The sequence below is a fragment of the Heterocephalus glaber genome, unplaced genomic scaffold (assembly GCF_053883595.1).
Source record: "Heterocephalus glaber isolate CG9 unplaced genomic scaffold, H.glaber_assembly_v1.0 deba00001610, whole genome shotgun sequence".
Taxonomy (NCBI): domain Eukaryota; kingdom Metazoa; phylum Chordata; class Mammalia; order Rodentia; family Bathyergidae; genus Heterocephalus; species Heterocephalus glaber.
The window spans coordinates 5,251,946-5,266,940 of record NW_028258381.1 but is presented as its reverse complement, the minus strand read 5'-3'; positions in this window follow the sequence as shown (position 1 = coordinate 5,266,940).

The window sequence follows — 14,995 nt, the reverse complement described above, 5'->3', positions numbered from 1 at the left end:
TAAAAAGCTTCTGCACTGCCAAAGAAACCACCAACAGGGCTGACAGACAATCTACAATATGGGGAAAAAATTTTAGCAGCTGTACCTCAGACAAAGGACCACTATCTAGAATATATAAAGAATTGAAAAAAATCAGACCTCCCAAATTCAAAGGCCCAATTCAAAAATGGGCATCTGAAAAGAACAGACATTTCTCAGAGAAGGAAGTAAAAGCAGCAAACAAATATATGAAAAAATGTTCAATATCACTGGTCATTCGAGAGATGCAGATGAAAATAATACTGAGATTCCTCCTCACCCCACAAAGAATGCCTGCTATCAAGAAATCAAATAACAAATGCTTGTGGGGTTGTGGGGAGAAAGGAATCCTCCATTTTTGGTGGGAGTGCAGACTGGTGCAACCACTGTGGAAGTCAGTATGGAGATACCTCAAAGAACTAGGACTAGAGGTCCCATTTGATCCAGCTATTCCCCTGCTGGGTATCCTCCCAAAAGAATTAAAAGAATCATACCACAGTGATATATGTGTACCCATGTTCATAGCAGGACAGTTTGTAATAGCTGAAGCTTGGAAGCAGCCCAAGTGCCCATGAACTCGAAATTGGATAAAGAAAATGTGGGGTTTTTTTATACAATGGAGTACTACTCAGCCATAAGGAATGAAAAACTAGAGTCATTTATAGCTAAATGGATGCATATCAAGGCCACATTCTTAAGTGAAATAAATATGACACATGTGTAAATACTGAATAGTTTCTCTAGTGTGAGAAACTGATAGTGTAAATAAGGGTTAAAATGATTAAAATGAATAATTGATATTTTGAAATAGGAAAAAAGGTCCAAAGACGAAGGAGTGAAGGAAGAGGATGGGGAAAGGAAAAGAAGGAAAGGAAAAATTATGAGAAAAGAAAAAAAAAAGGAAATGAAATCTATGTAAATAGGGAAAAGCAGAGGGGATGAAGGGTGCACAGGTAATGGGGGAAAAAAAATAACCAAGATATATTATGTACAGGTACAAACACCCAATGATAAATGTAAATGAACTATATACCTAAAATGTACCAATAAAAGAACTAAAAGAATAAAAATAAATAAATAACCCATAATATTTGTCAGCTATTGGTGTATCTGGAAACTCCCAAAAGGAGTCAGTGACTGGAGCCCCTTTTTATAGCTACCTTTATTACTGTGGTATTGTTTTTATGTCTTTTAGTTTACTTTTCTACTGGGTGTTTAAGACTAAGTTAAAATGACCCCTATGTCAATCAAAATTAACCTTTTCCTGTCCATCAAGGTCAGCTAAGTTTTCTCAGGCATTACTTTGGAACCATGCATAGAGCCTCTCAGAACCTCTGTCAGTGTTAGTCATCAGGATGGGTCATGGCCTTGCTTGACCATATCACTTTCTGTGAAAGAATGGGACATTTTTCCCTCTTGGTGACCTTCCTTTGGGGCACTGTACATTTGTTGATTCTTGTCCTCTGTTGTTCAGCAATCTCCTTGCTCAGAAGGTTGGTGACTTGCTAAAGATTTAGGATCCTATAGAAAAGGTTCCCTTATGTCCTAGGTCCTCATTGATCTTGAAGGGCCAGGGCCAAAATATTGGCTGTTCTCTTAGCCCAGTCATCTTTCTATTTCTGGTTTCTAAGCTTAGTTGTTGAACACACAGACGAGAAGATCAGTGACATTAGCATTGTAGTGGAAGCAGTGAGTGTAACTATTATAATATCATCTGGATGTCAAGCACTTTTGAAATAAAAAGTGTAGCCAGAGTACTGTTATTTCTTATCAATTATGGTTGTTTTAGTCGTTGCATCCCTGGAGAATGTTCACAGACAACAGTTATATAGTTTTATAGAGAAAACTTGAGATCAAGAGGAACACATAGTATTTTACCATGACAATCATGATGACATTATCTTTGTTTTTTTCCCCCATTAAGTTTATTGGTACATTTTATGTATAAAATACAGTTACATTCATCATTGGGATCTTGTACCATTACATGAGTATCTTCGTTCTTATTTTATCCCCTTCCCCTGCCCTCTCTTCACACCCTCCAACCTTCCCTATTTGCAAAGACTTTGTTTCCATTTTTTTCCTTTTCCCTTTTTTCCTTTCTCCTGCCCCTCCCACTTCCCCTGGTCCTTTACAAATTTTCTTCCTGTTACACAATATCAATTATACACTTTTAAAATTACAATATTAAGATCTAGGAGACATTACCACAGATTTTACAGAATTTAAAAGGATATAGAAAGCATATTACAAAAATCTTTTTTTGAAATAAATTTGACAACTTCTAAGAAGTACCTTGGAAGACAAATTAATGAAAGTAACTCTGGAGGAAATGTAAAATTTGAATAGTACCTATTAAAGAAAGTATATTCCTAGCTTGAAAACCTACCTATATGCCAACAGCAGGCTCATATACATTTTAACTGATAAATTATATCAAACAATTAAAGCAGAAAAAGAAGGAACATTTCGCCCCTCATTTTAGGAAATCAACGTTGTGCTTATCCCAAAACTGGATAAAGATAATAGAAGGAAAAAAAATGAACATAGATAGAAATTTGTTTAACAAAACAAACTATTAGAAGTCAGATCTGGCAGTATGTAGAAAGTGGTTTTGTTATAGGGATGGCAGTGTTGATTCAGCATTGGAAGATCCAACCCTAAAAGTCATCATTTTAACAGAGGAAAGGAAAAAGCCCTATGATCCTGTCACTAATTGGAGAAAAAGTATTGGACTAAATTCTAAAGCTGTTCATGGTAAAAGCTTTCAGGAGACTAGAAGTAGAACAGAACCTTCTCAACAGATTAAAGACATGTACTCCATACTTCCAGTGAGAATGCCTTATATGAATGGAGAAGACACAATTCTTTCTCCTTAAGGTGGGGAACAAGGGCAGATATGCTTATTCTTCATCTGTCCATTAAACTTTGAAACCTAGGCCCAAACCAAAATAGTCTGGCAATAAAAGGACACAATTAGGATAGGATTGGCAAGGTAGAAGCAAAATCTTTATATGTAGATGAAATGATCATCTGCAGAGAAAATACTAAGAAATCTCTAGGAGCCCCTAGAACTTGTATTTGAATTTAGCAGGATTAGAAAACACAAGGTATATATAAAAATTAAGGTCTGTGTATACTTGCTATAAATGAGATTTGGATATTGAATTATAAAAGTTGCGTAGGAGTACAAAGGACCTAGAAAAGTTAAAAAAAAAACTGTTGTAAGATGTTTAGTACCTAATTTTAAGACTTCTTTTAAAGCTACAGTAATCAAGGTAGTATTGGTGTAAGGAAAGACATATAGATCATTGGAATAAAGCAGAGAATCTAGAAATAGAATCACACAGATATGGTCCACTGAGTTTTGAAAGATTATATAACATTAGCATTTTATAGAATATAAACTCAATTCAAGAGCCAAGGAAGACATAGTGTTTTCAGCAAATGGCACTAGAACACTTGGTATCTGTATATAAAAAATTAACCTCAACTCTTTATTTCCATACATGACAATAACTTGAAGGGATCTATGAACCTAAATATGAAAGCCTAAAAGTATAAAACTTTAAGAAGAAATTATAAGGGAAAATATTTATGAATTCAGGGTAGGCAAGAACTACCTAAGATACAAAGTACGTGATGTACAAAAGAAAAAAAATTGATAAATGAGATTCCATCAAAATTTAGAACTTTAAATGATATCATTAACATGAAAAGTAGTCCTTAAACAGACCATATTTACACTGTGTATAACTTATGACCAGAATATATAAAGAATTCTTACAGCTCATTAATAGACAACCCAATTAAAAAGTAGACATAAGAAGATGATAAATAGCCAGTATAGCACAAGGAAAGGTATGCAACACTAGAATCATAAAAATATTGATCAGTACAATAATAAGATTGAATTATACACTCATTAGGGAGATGAATTTAAAATTTTAAAAGCCTTGTCATTACTTTTTCTTTTCATTGGATTCTCCCCCTTTGCATTTAATTTGTCACATCCAATGGATTCATTCTGCTGGGTTTCCTGGGGTTGTGATCCTCATTGTCTTTTCCTAGGGTATTGTCCAAAATTTTTTGGAGTGCTGGTTTGATATTCAGGAAGTTCCTGAGGTGCTCTTTATCTTGAAAGTATCTTATTTCTCCATCAATTTTGAAAGATAGTTTTGCAGGGTACATCAATCTGGGTTGGAGGCTGTTTTCCTTTAGGGCTTGAAATACATCACTCCAAGCTCTTCTTGCCTTGAGGGTTTGTGTTGAGAAGTCTGCTGTGATTCTGATGGACTTTCCTTTGTATGTGATTTGTTTCTTTTCTCTCACTGCTTGTAGAAATTTGTTCTTCTTTTGGATTTCTGGAAATATATTATATGCCTATGTGTAGAGGGTTTTTTTTTGACCAAGGCTAGCTGGAGTCCTATGTGCCTCACTTATCTGTACATCAAGTTCTTTTCCCCTCCTTGGGAAGTTTTCTGCCATCACTTCTGTGAACAGATTTTTATGTCATCTGCACTCTCTCTTCTTTCTTCACTGACTCTAGTCAGTCTTATGTTAGTCTTCTTTGCATCATCCAGCAGCTGCTGGATTGATTTCTCATGTTCCCTTACAATTTTAAAGCAATTTTTCTTTTCCTGGTCACTAACTGCAATCTTATCTTCTATATCTGAAAATCTATCCTCGCATTGATTCATTTTGCTGTGCAGACTTTCGATGGAGTTTTTAATCTCCTGGAAATCTATTTGCATCTGTTTTATGGATTCCATTTGTTTCCTATGTTGGGATTCCATCATGTTCCTCAGATCCTCTATTTTTTTTTACCTGTGTCCTCTCTAGATTTATTAATCGTGTCTTGTACTATGAGCATAATCTTTGCTGTTATCTGAGTAATTATTTCTGAGTTCATTTTTCCCAGATCCCCTTTTGTTGCCAGTTCAGAGAGTCCAGGTGGTTTAGTATCAGATTGTTCCATCTTGTTTCCCTTTGGGGTTGCTGTAGGTGATCTGGAAGTCTGTTTTTGAGGCTTGTTTATGTGTCCTCTCATTTCCATGGGGGGGGTGCTTCTAGCTAGGACTTACTTCAGAGGTTCTGGTAATATCCCCTTTCCCTCTTCCCTACATTTGATGCCCAACTTGGATGTGAATTGGTTCCACAAGTGAACTCACCTGTGAGACAAACTCAGAGTAAAAGAGACAGCACATGGATCTCCTAGGATGATTTCTGGACTCAGATGAGGGACACTAGTGGTAAGAGTGTCCAGCTGGGGGTAACTTTCTATCTTTGCTAAGTTACAAATATGGGTCAGTCTCTTTAGTTTCATCTCACTGAGGCTACTGCTCCACCCCTGAAGCATGCTGAGGAAGACCTTGTGGGGGACCTTGCCCCCCCCCCCGCTAGAACTCTTGGGTGCCTTTTACGGACATATCCGGGCCTGCTGCAAATCTACCCGGCAACAAGGAAGTAGCCCCAGTACCCTCCTCTTGCTCCTCCCCTCTAGCCCTATGGTATATATGTTGTAGCAGCTTCCGCAATAAACGAGACTTGATCAGAAACCTGTCTTGTCTCCATCTCTCGTGTCCCCTGTCCTTTGTCATTCTCACTCCCCCTCTAGGGTCTCCGTTGACTTACCCCCGGGCCGGGACAAGTGGCGCCCAACGTGGGGCCAGAGACCGGGGGATCCAGTGAAGAACGCTGCTCGGGGGCCCAATAAAATAAAATAGAAAAAAGAGGATTGCGTCTGACGTGAACCTGCCATCTTTCCTGCACCTCAGTGAGTTGAGCAGCGATTATGGGACAGGGCATTAGCCAGCATGAGTTATTTGTACAAGGTCTTAAAGAAACTTTACAGGCACGAGGGGTAAAGGTTACAGTCAAACAGTTGTTAAAAATTTTGGTTATATTAGAGATCTCTGCCCTTGGTTTCCCGCTGAGGGTACTATTGATGAGAGGAGATGGAAAAGAGTAGGGGAGGCCCTTAAGGATTATTATGCTACTTGCGGACCAGGAAAGGTCCCGATCACTGCATTTTCTTATTGGAATCTTATTAATGACATTATCTCTCAAAAAACCAAAGATCCGGTGGTGGCTCAAGCCATCCAGGTCGGGGAGATAGCTCTCCGATCGGAGGAAGGGTCGATTACTCTCCCTCGGAGTGAGGAGTTTGTAAATACCCTGCGGGATGCCAAGATGGCGCCGAGGCCCGAGCCCCTGTGGGACGGGACTCCCTCAAAGGATGAAGGAGAAGACTTGATGTCTTTTGATAGCGACGATGACTCAGACAAGAAAAAACAAAATGCAACTGATGAGGGTTTACAGGCGGGCTCTGCCTCTTCCAAGCCTTTTAAAGAAAAGCTTCGGCGCTCCTCAGCTTCCGCCTCTGCTCTTTCAGCCCCTGCCTCTGACCCCGCCACGCCTGTTAAGGAGGAACCAGCCTTGTATCCTTCCCTCCGACACTTCAGAACCCCCCCCTTCCCACAGAACGGTCCGGGGGAGGCTGACTGGACCAATCTCTAGGAGGAGGCAACCAGATATCGCAATCCTGATTGGCCACCCGTAGTTCAATGTCCACCTCCTTATCTTCCAGAATCCAACACTCCCATTGTGCCCGCTTTAGCATACCCTGTTGTTGATCCCCAAAAGGAACTCCGGGACAAAATAGAATTTCTAAAAGAGCAAATAAGGTTAGAAAAGGAACATCAAGAACTTATTACCCAGCTCGAAGGCTTAAGAACAGGCAAAGCCCATGGAAATGTCCGTAGAGAAGACACACTTAAGCCACGACCCCCCATTAGAGGGGCGACCCCCAGGGTGCCATCTGGATCAAGGGTACCCCTAGAACTTGAAACTGTGGAAGTCTTTCCTGTAACTGAGACTGCTGATGAGCAGGGACAGGTGTGGAGACACCATAGTGGTTTTGATTTCAAGGTTATTAAAGAATTTAAAATGGCCGCAGCTCAATAAGGGGCCACTGCACCTTACACCATGGCTATTTTAGAATCAGTGGCAGAAAATTGGCTCACCCCGATTGATTGGCAGACTCTGGCCCGCGCCACCCTTACAGGAGGTGATTATTTATTATGGAAATCTGAATATGTTGAAAATTGCCAAGATACTGCTAGACACAATGCTCAGGCAGGTAATGGTTGGATACTTGATATGCTTCTAGGGGATGGGGTCTATGCTACCAGCGATCAACAGATGCAATTTGATGTGGGATTGTATGCCCAGATTCAGACCACAGCCACTAGAGCCTGGAGAAAGCTCCCTTCTAAAGGGGATATGAGTGCTTCTCTCACCAATATCCGACAGGGGCCTGATGAGCCCTTCGCGGATTTTGTTCACTGCCTGCTCACAGCAGCGGGTCGGATTTTTGGGAGCACTGAAACCGGGACAGATTTTGTTAAACAGCTTGCTTTTGAAAACGCAAATGCTGCTTGCCAGGCTGCCATCCACCCTTATAAAAAGAAAACTGATCTCTCAGGTTACATTCGCCTTTGCTCAGAAATTGGGACCGCCTACCAACAGGGACTTGCTATGGCTGCTGCCATGCAGGGTTACATGGTCAAACAGTTTTTGTCGCGCCGCCCAGGCAACAAGTGTTTCCGGTGCGGGACAACGGGTCATTTTGCCAAGGAATGTCAGGCCCCTAGGGTGTTGGCCCCTGGGGCCTCACTTCCGGGGCCTTGCCCTCGATGCAATAGAGGACGACATTGGGCGAGAGAATGTAGGTCCAAGACGGACGCTCAGGGCCGGCCCCTCCCCCTTCTCTATAACCCGGACCAGGGAAAAGGGAGAGGGGGCCAGCCCCAGGCCCCCGCACCCAAACAAATTTACGGGGTGCTCAATTTTGCTCCAGCAAGCAACAATCCATTTCAGACCTCTTCAGAGCAACAATGGGAAGTGCCGGACTGGACCTCAGTTCCACCGCCCACACAGTATTGATTCCAGAAATGGGGGTACAGGCCCTTCTGACAGGGGTCTTTGGGCCCCTGCCTAAGGAGACCTTTGGGCTTGTAATAGGCAGAAGCAGCAGCACTATGGATGGGCTGCTGATCTACCCGGGGGTGATTGATAGTGATTATTCCGGAGAGATTAAAGTTATGGTTTTTTCCCCCAAAGTCATTAACACCATTCAATCAGGCCAGAGATTTGCTCAATTGTTACTCCTTCCCCTTCTCCCTACCTCTAATAAGGCTCTTAACAACGCCCGAGGCAGCCAGGGATTCGGCTCATCCAATGTCTACTGGTCGGAAATGCTTTCAGCCCAGAAGCCTCTCATGACCTTATGGTTAGATGGGAGACAGTTTTCTGGATTGGTAGACACTGGTGCTGATGTAACTATCATCAAAGGAGAAGATTGGCCTCGGGCGTGGCCATTAAAAGACACCCTCACCCATCTCAGGGGTATAGGTCAGAGTCAAAATCCTAAACAACGTGCCAAAGATCTGACCTGGAGAGACCAAGATGGCAATCAGGATACCATTCAACCTTATGTCATCTCAGGGTTACCCATTAATCTATGGGGGAGAGACCTATTGTCACAAATGGGGATGATTATTTCTAGCCCTAATGAAATTGTCACTATGCAGATGTTTAAAAATGGGTACGTTCCAGGAAAAGGGCTAGGTAAAAACTCTACAGGCATTATACACCCCATTGAGCCAGTCCTTCGGCCCCCCCGAGCAGGGTTAGGCCATTTTCCATAGGGGTCATTGACACTCCTGTGGTCCATACTGAAAAGATCACCTGGCTCTCAGATGATCCGGTATGGGTCGATCAATGGCCCCTTTCCAAAGATAAGTTATTAGCGGCTCAGCAGCTGGTGCAGGAACAGCTTCATGCTGGCCATATCATCCTCAGTAATTCCCCATGGAATACTCCCATCTTTGTCATTAAAAAAAGGTCAGGAAAATGGAGACTCTTACAAGATCTTAGAGCAGTCAATAAGACCATGGTACTTATGGGAGCTTTACAACCTGGTCTTCCCTCACCGGTAGCTATTCCCCTTGGATACTATAAGGTTATTATTGATTTAAAAGGCTGTTTTTTCACCATTCTCTTACACCCTGCTGATCAAAAACGCTTTGCATTTAGCCTTCCGGCGACCAATTTCTGTGCCCCAATGCAGCGCTTTCAATGGCTAGTGCTTCCCCAAGGCATGGCCAATAGTCCCACCCTATGCCAGTCATTTGTGGCCGCAGCCCTCCAATCCACCCGAGACAATTGGCCTCAAATGTACATTGTCCATTATATGGATGATGTCCTAGTGGCGGGACAGCTAGGAAGTGAGGTTTTAGCCTGTTATGCTGATCTCCGACAGGCCCTTAAATCTCGTGGCCTCCAGATTGCCCCTGATAAGGTTCAGCTAAAAGACCCCCACACTTACCTCGGATTTCAGATGAAGGGACATAACATTTCCTCTCAAAAGCTTACCTTACGCCTGGACAAACTTAAAACCTTAAATGACTTCCAAAAATTGCTCGGAGATATAAATTGGCTCATGCCATATTTAAAACTTACTAAACATGACCTAAAACCTCTCTATGATACCCTACAAGGAGATAGCCACCCCACTTCACCTCGGGAGCTCACTGCCGAGGGGCGCAAAGCCATTAGCACGGTAGAACAAGCCATCCAAAATCAAACAATTACCTTTATAGATTATAACTCTCCTTTACAGTATGTTATCTGCAAAACCTCTCTCTCTCCCACTGCTGTTTTCTGGCAAACCGCTCCCCTTATGTGGGTTCATCTCCCGGTTTCCCCTAAATGGGTCTTCTATCCCTATTATGTTGCAGTTGCAGACCTGGTTATCTTAGGCAGTGACCATGGAAAAATGTATTTTGGAAAAGAACCTGATATCATTATCCAACCCTACCCTAAAGATCAAATCGATTGGCTTATGCAGACTACCGACTCCTGGCCAATTACTCTCGCTTCTTATTCAGGGTTAATAGACAATCACTATCCTCCAAACAAACTTATTGTCTTTGCCAATAGACATGAATTCATTTTCCCAAAAGTCACTTCCTGTTCTCCTCTAACAGAAGCCCTATTAGTCTTTACAGATGGTTCTTCCACCGGGACAGCTGCCTATGTGTGGGACAATAACATTGTCCAATTCCAAACCAGCTGTTCTTCAGCCCAAATAACCGAGCTACATGCAGTCTTTTCTGCATTCCCTGAACAAGCCTTTAATCTCTTTACTGACAGTGCTTACATTGCTCAATCTGTTCCCCTATTAGAGACATGTGGATTGATAAAACACGCTTCTCAAACTGGTGGTCTTTTCATTCAACTACAAGATCTAATCAGAAAAAGATCCAAGCCTTTTTTTATTGGGCACCTTCGTGCCCACTCTAACCTACTTGGCCCACTTACAGAAGGCAACCGGTTAGCAGATCTGGCCTCAAGACCTCAGGCTTTTGCCTACTCACTAAGTATTGATGCCTCCATTCAGATTGACCAGGCACAAAAGGCACACCAATTACATCACCTTAATGCTTGCATGCTTCACCTTATGTATAAACTTACTAGAGGACAAGCTAGACAAATTGTTAAAACCTGCCCTACGTGCACCCTTCATCTTCCCACACCTCATCTGGGAGTTAATCCTCGTGGCTTAATTCCAAATGCCCTATGGCAAATGGACGTCACACATTACTCTGAATTTGGAAATCTTAAATATATACATGTCAACATTGATACATACAGTGGATTTATATTTGCCACCCTACAGTCCGGGGAAGCTACTAAACATGTAATTGCCCACCTTCTAGTTGCCTTCTCAGGACTTGGATGTCCACAGCAAATTAAGACAGACAATGGTCCAGGCTATACCAGTTCTGGCTTCTCAAAGTTTTGCAAACAATTAGAAATAACACACATAACGGGAATCCCATATAATCCACAGGGACAAGGCATTATAGAAAGAGCCAACCTCACACTCAAAATTACATTAGATAAAATAAAAAGAGGAATGGTACCCTATCAAGGGGTCACCTAGAAACCTGATATCACATGCACTATTTATTCTTAACTTCTTAAATTTGGATGCCAACGGTTTATCTGCAGCCAACCGTTTCTGGCAACCAGAGACGCAAAAACAATTTGCCTCTGTGATGTGGAGAGACCCTCTGGACCACTCATGGCATGGCCTGACCCCGTACTCATCTGGGGCCGAGGGTCAGTGTGTGTTTACTCCAAGGAAATGAAGTCAGCCAGGTGGCTTCCAGAACGCTTAGTAAAAAAGGTTGATAAGCGTGTTGATGATGCCGATGACCCAACATTGTCCAATTTCAACCAGTTAACAATGGCGTCTACAATTACAATCTAATAATCATAAAGAGAATAGTATAATTCAATTTGGCTAGTTATATTTGGGTGCACCCTAATTTATACACTGTATCATATGTTTGTCTATTGTCTGTTGTTTGTGTTCGTACAGTTGAGCTCAATGTTTCCCTTCCTCTTCAAAGGATATTCGCCTATTGTTAAATTGACTTATAGATAAATATTATTAAATTAAAGACATGCTTTCCTTCCCAGGTTGTTAATTGATCAAAGTACCACTGAAATTTATTTTATGAAAGTGACATGCATTGTCACCCACATGCAACAATCAAATTGCAATTAACAATTATAAAATAAAAAGATATATATTCTTAATTGTTTGTCAAAACGATTATAGATGGGAACTCCCTTTGAAGAATATAGAAGTGGCCACCCAGAAAATGATTATTCTGGTCTTAATTCATTAAAGGGACCCCCTAGTAAATTTTATATTATATAATCTTATGGGAGACATATCACAATGAATATTATCTAAATATGTTATAAATTGATTGTATTGGTTGTCCTTGATATTTAAGCACTGAATATGTTGTTACAAAATGTTTACATTGGTTAAGTCCAGAATATGTTATTGTAATATGTCCACATTGGTCATCTTTAAAAGCTTAATCAGGTTAGCCTAACTCTCTTATCTACAACCCAGCCTTGTTTACATCGCAGGACGAAATTTTGCTTACAGGTTAAGAAGATGACATCCCTGATTCCGTTTCATGGTCTGTTGCTGTTCCTGGCATCGACAACAAAAAGTGGATTTCAACCAGTTAACAAAGAACAATTGCTCATTGCCCTGTATGGTAACCCCTGTGACTGTGCTGGGGGTTCTGGCAGGGCTGCACCCACAAGTTACACTCATAGTACTGATTGCGGTGACAAGATTGCCTACTTAGTTTATGAGGCCACATTAGTGGGAGGATATAACCAAAAATGGAAATGTGTCACTAAACCTAAAATCATACCAACAGTCAATGGCAAACCAGGGCCATGCCCTGCCAGTTGTGTCATGACCGCAGAGATGCATTCTACCTGTTACACTGAAGCCCAACAATGTACATATTCCGATGGAAAAATATATCTAACTGCTGTTCTACAAAGAACTTACAGGGGCTCCGTCGGAGGTGACTGGGACTTTCCCAGCCCCACTGGATATTCTAAATTTGGCCAAGCCTCCTGCAACGGCGGTCTCAGCAAAGATGTCTGCTGGCTGCCACAGGCCCCTATCCATATATCTGATGGTGGTGGGCCTTCAGATCAGCTCAGGGAAGAGCGAGTGCAAAAACAACTTGAGACTATCATCCAAGAGATGTACCCCTCCCTAAATTATCATCCACTGGTCCTTCCCAAACCTCGAGGACCAGACCCTGATGCCCAAACCCTGAGTGTCCTAGAGGCCACTTATCATTTGATCAATACATCTAACCCAGCCTTTGCTGCAGATTGTTGGCTATGCTTGACTCTTGGCACACCCCTGCCCCTCGCCTTGCCAGTTGTCGACCAAACTGACTATGCCAACCGTTCTAGTTACAATTGCAGTTTTTCTCTGCCCTTCAGGGTCCAGCCAGTACAGTTCAATGCCTCAGTTTGCTATCTAAATACGGGCCACAACAATAGTTTCGATATACGTGTTGGAGTCCAAAATTTCTCTCTCTGCTTGGTAGTGCTCAATGGCCCTGCCGCCATTTGCCCTGCCCCGGGTCAGGTGCTCGTCTGTGGAGGGAGCTTGGCATTCACCTCCCTCCCCACTAATTGGACTGGGCTGTGAGTGGTGGCGACTGTCCTCCCGGACATCTCCCTTATTCCTGGAGATGAGCCAGTGCCCTTGCCCAGCTTTGACTATATCGCTGGGTGACATAAAAGGGCTGTCTCACTGGTCCCCTTGCTCGTGGGGCTAGGGGTGTCCGGCGCCCTTGCCACTGGCTCTGCTGGCATCGGAGTGGCATTACACTCCTATGCCAAATTATCCAACCAATTGATTAATGATGTTCAAGCTCTCTCCAACACTCTTACAGATATACAAGATCAGATTGATTCTCTGGCTGAGGTGGTCCTTCAAAATAGAAGGGGTCTGGACCTCCTCACAGCGGAACAAGGAGGGATTTGCATAGCCCTAAATGAATATTGTTGTTTCTATGCCAATAAATCTGGGATCGTCAGGGGAAAAATTCGCGAACTTCAGGAAGATTTAAACAGATGACGACAAGAATTCACTCAAAATCCCCTCTGGACTGGCCTCAATGGTTTCCTCCCTTATCTTCTCCCTTTGCTGGGACCCTTATTGGGTCTACTCCTGCTCATTTCTTTGGGGCCCATACTTTATAACAAAATCATGGCCTTTCTTAGAGCCCAGATAGAGGCAATAAAAACAGCGCCCATACAGGTCTACTATAATAGATTGGCAATGGCTGACCAGGATGAATGTCGGACTGTCGATTAGGTCCTTGCCGTGGCAAAGTGTTCTCGCCCCACCTGGTGAGAGGGCTGGCAAGCCAATGACGGGCAACTGAGCAAGCGTGCCATGCAATGAAAAAGCCCTCGTGTGCTGCCTAAGACAGGTGCCAGAGCCTTGATTCTCTGGTTAACCGATGACGGGTAAGGTGCATGGTGCAGACACGTATGTTGCTCTGACCCAAGACAGGTTCAGCCTCCGCAGGCTTGGCTCTCCTGACTCCTTTCTTATAATTATAATTTTAAAGGGAGGACCTGTGGGGGGCCTTGCCCCCCCGCTAGAACTCTTGGGTGCCTTTTACGGACATATCCGGGCCTGCTGCAAATCTACCCGGCAACAAGGAAGTAGCCCCAGTACCCTCCTCTTGCTCCTCCCCTCTAGCCCTATGGTATATATGTTGTAGCAGCTTCCGCAATAAACGAGACTTGATCAGAAACCTGTCTTGTCTCCATCTCTCGTGTCCCCTGTCCTTTGTCATTCTCACTCCCCCTCTAGGGTCTCCATTGACTTACCCGCGGGCCGGGACAAGACCTTATCTCTCTAGCCCCTCAGCCTCAGGTATCTTGCAAAGGTCTAGCTGCCCCTCTTGTAAAGCTCACTTCTGGGACCACTCCCTATTGCCTTACCCTACAAAAGGCTGTGACATCGAGCAAGGTGGTTGGAGACCCTTTGTGCTTTCCTATCTCAATTTTGCCTGATCCTGACAACTCAGTGGTGGACACGTATGTTCATGCCTCATTTGATTTTAACATCGTAAAGGACCTCAGGAAGATCATGCTAACTAATGGCATCCAAAGCCCCTATACAGTGGGCTTGTTGGACAATGTGCTTCAGACTTATGCTCTGGTTTCTCATGATGTTTTTCATTTTTTGAAAACATACTTGTCCCCTGCTCAGTTTCTCCACTTTGAGGTGGAACTGCATCCACTAATCAGGAAAAAGGTCATAAAAATGCTCAGGGAGATGCTCAGTCAAGGGAAGTTACTATTGATATATTGATATGTTATCAGGCATGGGTGACTTTTCAGGTAGGTCTTGGTGCCCCCCAACAAGTTTTGCAAAGCTCCATTCCTCTGCCTTATGAAGGGCCTGATGGTCAAATGGGACATATTTGTCCTTACATAGCTCCCATATCTGTAAATTTATGGGGCAGAGATTTATTGAAAGAATGGAGAG